Genomic DNA, 11,069 nt, shown 5'->3' with positions numbered 1-11,069 from the left:
GCCGAGCTAATCTTAGAATTGTAAGTTCTACATACTTGCTTTGGGGAATTAGCTCCTACAGTTTTAAGCTCCCATCGAACTGATCCATCTTGCTTGGGAGGTCTTCATTACGGCCATTGTCTTTGTCTTCTAAATTTATTTTTATTCAAGTAATGCGAGGAAGCTTCGATTGAAGAAGCCAAGCCAAATCTTTAAGCGTCAAATTCTGCGTCATTGGCCAAAGACTCTTATTAATTGTCTCAAATCATTCCACCGGGGAAAACAAAGTTAGGATGCTTAGCTACTTAAAATTGTTACGCTCTTCATGTATTCATATTGGTTTTCTGGATTATAATTTTGTTACTTTGCAATCTATCTTGCTTTCGGCAAATAAATAACCTTTGATTTCCTATACTTTTACTGTTTTTGCGGTTCTGAGTTGGTGTATACAACATAGAAATGATGCAATAGACACATTTATGAGTATGTTCTTCATAATAAGATAACCAGGAGTGTGTATTAAATTCATTTCGAATGTGTTCTTACTGGCAATATCATGCTTCTTCTTGCCTCTCATAAGTTTTACCATCTGTAGGTGCATCCAAGAAAATGTGGCCCTATGAAGATGGGTTTTTTTTTTATCCAATGAGAAATTTGTTTCTTGATCTATGAGGCTTTGCAGCTTGAAATTGAAGATGATAATACAAGATTACTCATTTTTGTTTGATATCTTTTTTGACAATTTACGTATCCCGTCTTCATTTCGTGGATGCCTACAAAGTTTTTCCATCGATGTGGCAGGGTAATGTTCAATGAGTGCATGCTCCTTTCGACAAGATATTATTAGTAAGCTTTGGGACATGAATTTTCCCTTTCCTCAAGTATACGTAAACCATGGCGTTGAATTCGAGGTTGCCACTCTAATTTATCAATGCAAATGCTTGCTCCACTCTTTGATTCTCCAAGCATTCATTTAGAGGAGTTCTTCGTGTTAAAAAGATATTGCAAAAGTCATTATATAAAATGTTGTCATAGCACTTTTAGATCTTGTTTGGTTCGCATGAATCAAGAAAGTGTACCTACAAAGCGTTGCAATTATGTGTTCTAGATATATGAATATTCAAGTTGCTCAATTTGGTAGGCTTAGTTTTGCACTTTTTGCGGTCATTATTGTGGTCAGTGCTGAATTGCGCAACCTTTTTGGCACACGAGCCAAAACAAAGGAGTGCTAAATAGCAGGCCTTTAAACCAAATATTAGATGGCAGCTAATCGGGGATTCCCTTTTGGATTAGTTTGGGTCAAGCTGCAGTCGCACCACTCTAAAATCGTTAAACAATTTTCCGTCAATCGATAAAAGTAAAGAGATGGATATGCTCAAGAAAAACGGAGTTAAGAAGCAAGAAAGATAGTTTGCTCATTGTCTTTCTATGGGTATCCACTTTCCCAGGCTTAGTAACTGTTCCAAATGCACAAAATTCAACTTTATTAAGGCAATCTAATCTGCTTGTGAGCTAATAGACGTGGCAAGTAATTTAATTTTGGCTTTTATAAAGTAATAAAACATGGGTTTATACTTTATATAGCCTTTTATATGGTGCTCCTAATTTGTAATGGAAGTGGATGGACTCGGTGTTCAGTTGGGAAACTGCCTCTATAAATACAGTTAATACACTAGCTTCTACACCTTCAGACTTTCATCACGCATGCATATATAGTTCCATATACTACACTTTTCATTTTAATGATTAGGAAAGCTCTAATTAAAACTACTTCCTATTAAGGAAAATAACTTGCTTTGTTGCCTGACCACCGTACAACATTATTCTTTATCTTCAAAGGGCCTTCATACATGGGTCATGGGGACCTTATACATTTGATAACAATACCATAAGTTATTGCAGTACACTTTGCTGGTGTGTCAATGTTAGACGGTAATGACATTGCGGAAATGCACAGAGTAGAAATGTCATTTCCAAAATTTTCTCCATGCTCCTTGCTAAGTGAATTTTTTGTAAGAAACACTCACAAACATGGATAATAAATTGGAGAAAATGCTTTCTGATTACACAATAAAATGACTGTAACCATGAATATACACTACATAGTCTTAGGAGCCAAATGAAACAAAAATGTAAGTTTAACTTTTGCAAATAAAATAAATAAGGTTAATCTACACTGTTGCAGATTTACATGGGAAAACCTAATGAAAAGTTTAATATTTGGAAGCCTAAAGCAGTACATAAACAAAACCTTAGAAAAAATATTTGAAGTTGTAGATACTACAGAGTCAATAAAGCTACCAAATATCCCATTTGGTTGTGGAATTAGTCGATCTAAAGAAATGGGTAGGAATATTGCGACTTTGCAAAAGAGCCATAGCATCTTTTCCTATAAACAACTCAAATGCTTTGGTCAAGCGTGTAGGAATTGAGTAATTATGAAATGCTTTTCGAATAAATAAGAGAATATCAAGTTGCAGTTCTCACTTAATAGAAAATAAATTTTATGAAAGATAATCGTGTTGAAATTTCTTCATGCCCCTTACGCTATGAACTCTTTGGCAGATGAAACTTACAAGCATGGAGTATAAGCGATTTCAATTGCAAGAAGAATATAAGCGGCAAGTAAGGATAGTGGCAATAAATTAAGCGTCATTTTTTCTCATTTTGAACTCCATCTAGGAGTCTATCGATCTGCCGTAGGAGAATTCAATTGGTTTTAGATTGTCCGATGAAGTAGATTCCTAGACTATTGTTCAAGTTGAGTCCGCATGGATTGGCTATTTGCATATTTGGCTCCGACATGGTCAAACACAATTCGGTCTTAGTTCCACAACCATTCAATTAGTGCTCTCCGCTACTACATACTATGCTTCTCACCATTGATAAAGGGAAAATGATAGAGTCCTACAACTTATTTTTGTTAGTAACAAGCTCAACATATTATGTGGCGTCGAGGTTGCAACTTCATTAATATAGCTGTCGGATTACCTCCGATTCTCTAAATGTCGAACTAAATGATGCAAAAGAAGCGAAAAAAAGAAGAGTATTAGCGATTGTAGATGCACCTTACATAACTTGAGCAACAGATTGACAACCCACGTAGCATCACCAAACCAATTTCTTTTTTTCCGATTTGTTTTAGCTTTTGATTTTAATTTTTTTTCCCTGTCTTTGTTTAATCAAATTATTCATAGGGTCATTGATTAGTTGTTTGGCCTGTTTTTTCCCCTTGATAGTTTGGAGGCTATGAATGGCGTTCATCTACTTATTTTCGGTTAGGGTGATGGATTAGGTGTCGGTTTTCATGGGTTTCTAGGACCAGGTGACATTGATGCTAAGCAATGTCAGGTAAGTTACATTTCTTTTTGATTTAGTTTGTTTCATCCCTTTTGTATCTAACTTTAACTTTTTATGCATTAATTTAAATGAACAACAATAAGAACCAATAAGAACATCTGCTATGGAACAAATGCATCTACCGTCTGAACTTTCAAACATACACATTTCTCTGGAACGGATATGGTCGCTTCTACCAATTTAATAGCATTACAACTGGATAACATAAACAAAGCAATTGACTTTACGTTAGAAATATAACCTCGAAGGCAGCCAAGAATTCTTAAAGGGATTCAAAAGTAGCTGTGGCCCCTCTTAATTTCATAGGACATTATGTTTCTAAAACCTCAGAAAGAATATCTTGCAATAACTGAAAAAGTAGCTTAGAGCCAACATTGTTAGCCTCTAACGCACCTTAAACATACTATACTCAGAAAACACATGGAAGCATACCGTAATATAGATTCAATTATTTGTTGATTAATGAATTTCTACCTGTTGTTTCAGGGGTGATTTTTCGCGACTTTGTTGACTTTTGTTCCAAACTATTCGGTGACAGGGTCAAGAAGTGGGATTCCGTAAGTGAGCCTTCAATCTTGGCTACTCATGGCTACTAAATGGAATTAATGCTCCTGGTAGACGTTCACCACCAAACGTCAACTGTACATCAAAGTAACCAAATAGTGGTTCATGTATGGAAGCCACCTTGAATTGATGCTACTGCAGCATGTTTTAAGAAGGACCGATGGTGCCCAAACATTTTGATATACAAAAACACCAGTTCTTCTTATATTTAATAACAATCAACGTGACCTATACCTCATGTGAGATCTTATATTTCTATTGTGCGTTGTGATCGTGTCATTACATCTCTTCACTTTTCTTGCTGTTTTTTCCAAGATATTATTATTGCTTATTTTGTTTTATTTTTAAACGTCATATTGATTCAGTAGACAATACGTGAGCAAGTTATCATTTCTTGCCAATATCTATATACGTATTTTCAGTTCAATTAGTATATTCGTCCAATTGTTAGATTCACATTGTAGTATACCAACTACGCTTAATGTGTACATTTGAACCACAATAGAAGAAAAGTTACTAATCTGCACCTCAAAACACAATTGCAGACATAGTAAATAATTGCACGCCAATTTCTTTTTAACATCGCGTGCATTGCACGTGCATCTTGCTAGTATCTGTAATTCATCCAAGCAACAGGCGCTTGTCCTGATAACATCACAATTCGCATTAAGCAACCCTTGAATAAGTTATATCAAGCAAAACAACCAAATATTTCTAAGTTGACATGAACCTGGTATAAATTAACAAAAGCAGACTCACCATTTAAACAGGTGCATCTGTGCACAAGTCCACAATTCACCCTTCTTTAATGAATCTTTTGGCATATAGAATGCCTTATGTACAATGCGAAACCTGAGTAAATGCTAAAAGTTAATTCTTGTATTAAATGTATCATGCTAACAGAAGCAGCAAAACCAAAGAAGATACAGTTGAAGGACACAGGAAGAAATCACAATTTCATGAATTAAACTGAATATGAATGGTTGGTGGGTTGTACAAAAAGGGGGAAAAAAAAAAGAAAAAAGAATCTAAGGCACATATTCATTCTCCAGTACCGGTTGCGTTCTCGTTCCCATTGCAACTGGGGCTCTTGTATTCCCAACTGAAGCCATGTGAAGAGCTTCCCCCACTTCAGCTGCCTTTTCCATCTTTAGCATCTTCTTTCTGTTCTTATATCTTTGCACCCAAAAGCTCAAGAAACCCAACAATACCAACAATACAAACCCACCAACCACTGAACCCATAATTATCCACACCTTAGATTTGTTTCCCTCATTTCTAGTACCACCAGTTGGCACGTTTGGCACTTCACCAATCGGTGGGGGAGGTGCCGGTGATGGACTACCAATCGCAAAATGCCACAATCACAAAATGCCCTTGATTTAAAGTTGAACAGACATTGCTTGATACTGGTTGAGTGAATTGTGGCAAACCATTCAAATCAAATCCAAACACATTGCACACTTAACCCATCCGGCACTGATTCCACTTGACTAAAATTGATCAAGATTGGTTTACCCCGTGCACTTAAACTCAATTCGGGTAAGTTCACAGCAGATAAATTAATAGCATCATAAGCAAGAACACCCACCACTGGAGTCAAGTAAGTATAACCCTGTAACGGATAATAACTCAAAGACAAATTCCCCAAATTTTGATAAACAAGAACAAGCCTTTGAACATAAGGTCTCACAGCCACTGCAACTGGAATCTCAAACTCCCAATACCTCACACCTCTGGAAAAAAAACTCCCACTCCTAAGCTGCATTGCGGAAATCCTAATACCAGTCAAATTCAAAGGAACTGTCCCATTGTACACATCACCCGACTTTACCCTCGGACGATCAAATGCCCTATAAGCATAATCCTGTAGAAGCACCTGCACACACACTCACATACACCACACTACCACCACCTGCCAGCACACACTCATACCACAAATAACACTGCATGGTCCCTTAAGTGGATTCTAAGAAGTAAAATTTCGGAAGATTGATTTAGCAAGTATAAATCACAGTATTTTGAATACATTACATTTTACAATTCAAATGCACAATATTAAGTGAAAAGACAACATACCCCTTGGCATCCAAGAACCTCTGAACACATTCCGTTTCAGCCGACTACCAAAACCAGTATAAACTCCAATAACAACAAGAAGCTTTTGTCTCGTACCACTATTAGGTTTGCTCCTAAGATACCCCTGACTCTTTGCCAATGTCTAGTCCATCTCAACTTCGGTAATCCTCTTCGCCAAATCTCTAAAAATGACACAAACAAACACCTTAACCTCAAAACCAAATCAACAAACCACTAACAAAACAATGCAAGAAATAAAAGTTTAACTTACTTTCACCCAAGAACCATCAATTTATCTTCAACTGTAAGAACTTTCGGCCTCTACAACAACATTATAAATCAATAAATTAAAACCATACAATCGAAATTTCAAAAAGAAATCGAAATCGTTTACCTGGTTAGTATTCTTCATAAGAAGGTCTTTCAATAGCAATCTGTTCTCAGCATCTTACCATAATCTAATTATTAATTCAAGCATTATTGATAGATCTTCGATGTTCTGCATGCCACAAACAACTCCACATGAGTAGTTTTGAGTTAAAAGAAAAGAAAAAAGAACAAGTAATAGAGAAAGAAGAGGAAACCTTAGACAGAATAAGACAACAAACTTCTCTGAAACCGAGAAACCACAGTACAATTGCTTGTTTAGCTTTCGTTCTCAAACTATCCATTGATTTGATGAGACAGAGAGAGAGAGAGAGAAATAGAGAATGGAAAGATGGAATTGCACGTGTTGTAAAGACTAATGGTACCGTTGGAGCTTGCGGGCGACTCCCATTGTTGTTCTTCACGAAGGGAGAGAGAGTGAGATTTTCCCGGGCTTTTGTTTTTTCTTTACATACCTCTCTCTCCCCTCCAGTCAAAATTTGACATCAAAATCATGGCAAATCTAAAAAATATTTGCTATGGGTAAAAAAACTAAAAAACATATCAAATCTGTGGCAAACAAATAAATAGTGTAATTTATTTGCATTTGCCATAACAAATACAGCAATTGCCATTAGAATCCTCCTTCCAAAGTTGCAAGTATACTCTACTTTGTAAGCAAATGGTGCTTGCCAACCAATTGTTTTGACTTGATGTTCAATCACTGACAGACAGTTTGTTGGATCAGCTGGTAGATGTTGGAAGGTTTTCGGAAAAAGTCCAGTAAGTCAAATTTCAATGTTAGAAAACTGTAACAATAAACTATCAAGTACTTATTTTAGCCCCAAGCCCTAATTAACATGGCAGAAAGTACGAATTATAGAATAAAATCAAGTTGACTTTTTTTATTTGAATGGCTCAAGTATTAGTTGTCTCCGATGTGAATTAAACTTGTTGGCAAATATGCGCTCTTGATGAGCGTGGTATGCATATAGTTACAATTTTTAAAAGAGTCTTTCTATAGCAACACACACTTTTGAATCGAATTTGTGAACACATTGACGTGGCAAGCAGAGAGACTTTGATTTGCAGTACTTCTTTGAGCAATACACACGCACCCCCTGCCTGATGAGTGTCACGTCAGTGTGTTCACAAATTCAGTTCAAAAGATTCGGTTGCTATAGAATTTTGGTTTTTAAAATTAGTGGAATTCTATAGTTACAATTTTTAAAATTAGTGGAATTTTGTAATGGTGAAAAATCTAAATTCCATTTGGAATTGCAACAACAATATCAAACATTGAAATTTACAAAGTAATAAAAACAATTGGAACACATTCTTAGATTTTATATCATATCATTGTCCATCCACTTAAGTTTAAGAGTTTATATTTAGGGATTCTTAACATAATTTTGGCAACTGTTAAGGTGGAGCAACAATAATGGGTCTTAAGGTGAAATTGATAGATGATGGTGATGAAGTTTATAATTAATGAATAATAATCTCTATTTTCTCTCAACTTTTTTCAATTTGATTATCTTTTTACAAAGGCATATCCAATAGAGTATGTGAATTTACACCTCTACATATAGACTCTACATAGGTGCTATTAGGCTTTTACACTCTCCATTCCACTTCAATGTAATACCATGCAAATTTACACACGGAACTCTCTCCAATGGGGAAATTATATGAATGTGTAACTTAAGAAGAGGGGCGCTGTTTCAAATAACGTATGAGCTATTTAATATAAAGACGTTACTTCATTTGTCGTCAAATGACAGAGAAAGATAAAGAGCAAGAAGGGTGAAATTATGGAAACATCTAGAATCGACAATCCGATGCTCCAAATCTAAAAACAGTAGCTTCAATGGCAATTGATTCAAACAATTATCTATGCCCAAATTTTAAAATCATCTCTCCTTCATTCAAGATAACCACGTACAAGTCTTCCTCTTCAGTCTTTTTCAATAAATCCAACAATTCATTTAATTAATTAATAATAAAAAAATAATGTACCCCATCAAACTTTGAAATTTTGACGTTATATATAGTTCTTGATTTTTGCAATAGAGATGAAGTGAGAAAAAGAAGTAGACAGATTCACAATAGTCAATAGAAGAACAACATCAAAGTATCAAACAACCCAATTCTTGATGTTGTGTATAGTTTATGTGTGCTTTTGGATTAGTTTCACTTTTTGACGTTGCTTCCGTCGATTCGATTGCGTTGTGTTGAGGATTGATGGATGAGACGGAGTGATGGAGAGAAGGAATCAATGTCGACTTTTTATTCCATTCATGTTTGCTGGAACGTCATTCCGAATGTTGCCCTTGCTATTTTAGCTCCACACGTCACTTAAAGTGACGTCCATACTTTTAACAATGTGAAAACGTGGAAGGGAATTTCCCCCTCCTATTATTAGTTGATAGTTATTAGATACGGTATACATTCTTCGTTAGAACAGTGTTTTTTGTTTTGGGGGGTGTAAATATTACAATTTATACTGTTTACATACTCCCTATTGGAGATGCTCTAAATTATTCTTCAATTTCATAATGTATCATCTATTTGTTCTTCAATTTCATCATATATATTCTAAAACCAATAAATTTGGAACTAAGGTTAGATAATTAGATTTGGGTTAATTCCCGAAAAAATTAGTAATTATTTGCCCTTAGATTAGAGAGAGAACAATAGAATACATAATAATTATAAAGTGGCAATATTGCAACAAAACATATTAAAAAAAAAATAGCACATAGGGGCAATTTATAATATTCAATATAGGACATTGAGAGTAGAAAAGCATAAAAATTTTATGTAGTTTAGATAAAATATAGGGACTAATATTTAATTTAGACAAAGTGTAGTGACTATTATGTGGTTATTGTAAAGTATAGAGACTATCCAATAATTACTATAAAAAATAGGAACTGTTCTATAGTTTACATAAAGTATAGGAACTTGAAATTATAAAAAACAAAAAAAAATGCAAAATGACAAATGACAAAAATACCCATAGACGCGTGACGTAGAATCACTATTCACTAGACCCCATATATATATATATATATATATATATATATATATATATATATATATATATATATATATATATATATATATATATATATTTTTTTTTTTTTTATATCTTACTATATTAGAAAAGGTATATGGGGGGGGGATAGAGGCACATTTTTATACGCACATTATAGCCACATTGTAAATGAATCCAAGCAAAATCATAGATTTAAAAGTTGAATTAAGGACTGATTTTTGTTACATATGATCTCTCCACCATGGAGAATATGTTTACAAAAATTCAACTCATTCAAAGAAATCTAACATTAGAACATGCTCACAAAACTTTTAGACCATTAGATGAAAAGTTAAAAAATGAACACAAATGAACATTAATTTTTACATGGTTAGACATATCCAAATATTATGATTTTTTGTGAGAATAATCTTTATGGTGGGGAGATCATCTCCACAAAAACTAGGATTTAATTAATTTGTATGTGAAAATGTGGCTAATGAATGTGCCTATATCCCTCCCATGTTTCATGTCCATCACGGGGGGGTATTTTTGTCATTTATCAGTTTTTAAAAAAAATTATTTTATTTTTATAATTTTAGGTATATACTTTGTATAAACTACAAAACAGTTCCTAATTTTTATGGTAATTACATGATCGTAGATATACTGGATAATAATTATATAACAATCCCTATATTTTGTCTAAATTAAATATTAGTCAATATATATTTTTTAAAAATTACAAAAAAATCTTATATTTTTGAAGTGAAGTTTTTGACTGTACTGAGGACCTTTTTTTTTTTTTTTTTATTTTTTTTTATTTTAACTGTAGTACTATATTTCTGATGGGGTAAATGATGCATGTTTTGTTATTTTAGTATATTGTCTTTTCTCTAAATACTAAAATAAAGTTGGTTGTTTTTTTTATTTGAATGTCTCAAGTAAAAGTGAAACAGGTTATGTTAATTAGTTTCTTTATTTTGTTGTGAAAGGCAGATCGGGTCACACTTTCTATTTTCATCTCCGATATGAATTAAACTTACTAGCAAATAAATGTGGTATGCATATAGTTATAATTTTTAAAATTAGTGAAATTTTGTATTGTTAAAAAATTTAAATACCATTCGAATTGCAACAACATCAAAAATTACAAGAGATTACAAACAATTGGAATACATCATGATCGTCATATTTTAGATCATTATCCTTTGTCTATCCACATAAGTTTAAGAGTTTATACTTAAGGTTTCTTAACATAACATTGGTGGTTGTTAAGGTGGAGCAACAATGGTGGGTGTTAAGGTGAAATTGATCAATAATGATGAAGAAGACGAAATTTATAATGAATGATAATCTCCATTCATTATCTTTTTATAAACTATTCTTCAATTTCATTATTTATTTGTTCTTCAATTTCATCATATATCTTCCAAGATCAGTGAATTTGAATTTGAAGCTAGAGTTAGATAATTAGATATGAGCTAGTCTCCCCCCCCCCCCCCCAAAGAGAAAAATGCGATACATAGTATAAAGCCTAGTGGAAATATTGCAACAAAACATATTGTAAAAAAAAAAGAGCACATAGGGGCAATTTGAGTATAGGACATCGAGAGTATAAGAGCATAAGGATTTTTATGTAAGTTGGATAAAATATAGGGACTAATCTTTAATTTAGACA

General features: G+C 33.7%; 1 long non-coding RNA gene and 1 pseudogene across 2 annotated transcripts; one reads left to right on the top strand and one right to left on the bottom strand.

Annotated features, from left to right (window-relative positions):
• Positions 1-412: 412 nt before the first annotated feature.
• Positions 413-706, top strand: LOC147483546 (uncharacterized). The gene is made up of 2 exons (XR_015206525.1): positions 413-462; positions 575-706. It is a non-coding gene; the product is annotated as an uncharacterized LOC147483546 (long non-coding RNA).
• A 4,056-nt stretch (positions 707-4,762) lies between these two features.
• Positions 4,763-7,267, bottom strand: LOC147483545 (uncharacterized; annotated as a pseudogene). Its single transcript, XR_015204186.1, has 5 exons — positions 6,567-7,267; positions 6,377-6,481; positions 6,254-6,303; positions 5,983-6,164; positions 4,763-5,782 (listed from the first exon to the last, which is right to left on the bottom strand). The product of XR_015204186.1 is annotated as an uncharacterized LOC147483545 (transcript).
• Between the last annotated feature and the right edge of the window lie 3,802 nt (positions 7,268-11,069).

This window comes from Coptis chinensis, chromosome 8 (assembly GCF_015680905.1).
Source record: "Coptis chinensis isolate HL-2020 chromosome 8, ASM1568090v1, whole genome shotgun sequence".
NCBI lineage: Eukaryota > Viridiplantae > Streptophyta > Magnoliopsida > Ranunculales > Ranunculaceae > Coptis > Coptis chinensis.
This window is presented reverse-complemented; position numbering and strand designations above follow the sequence as displayed.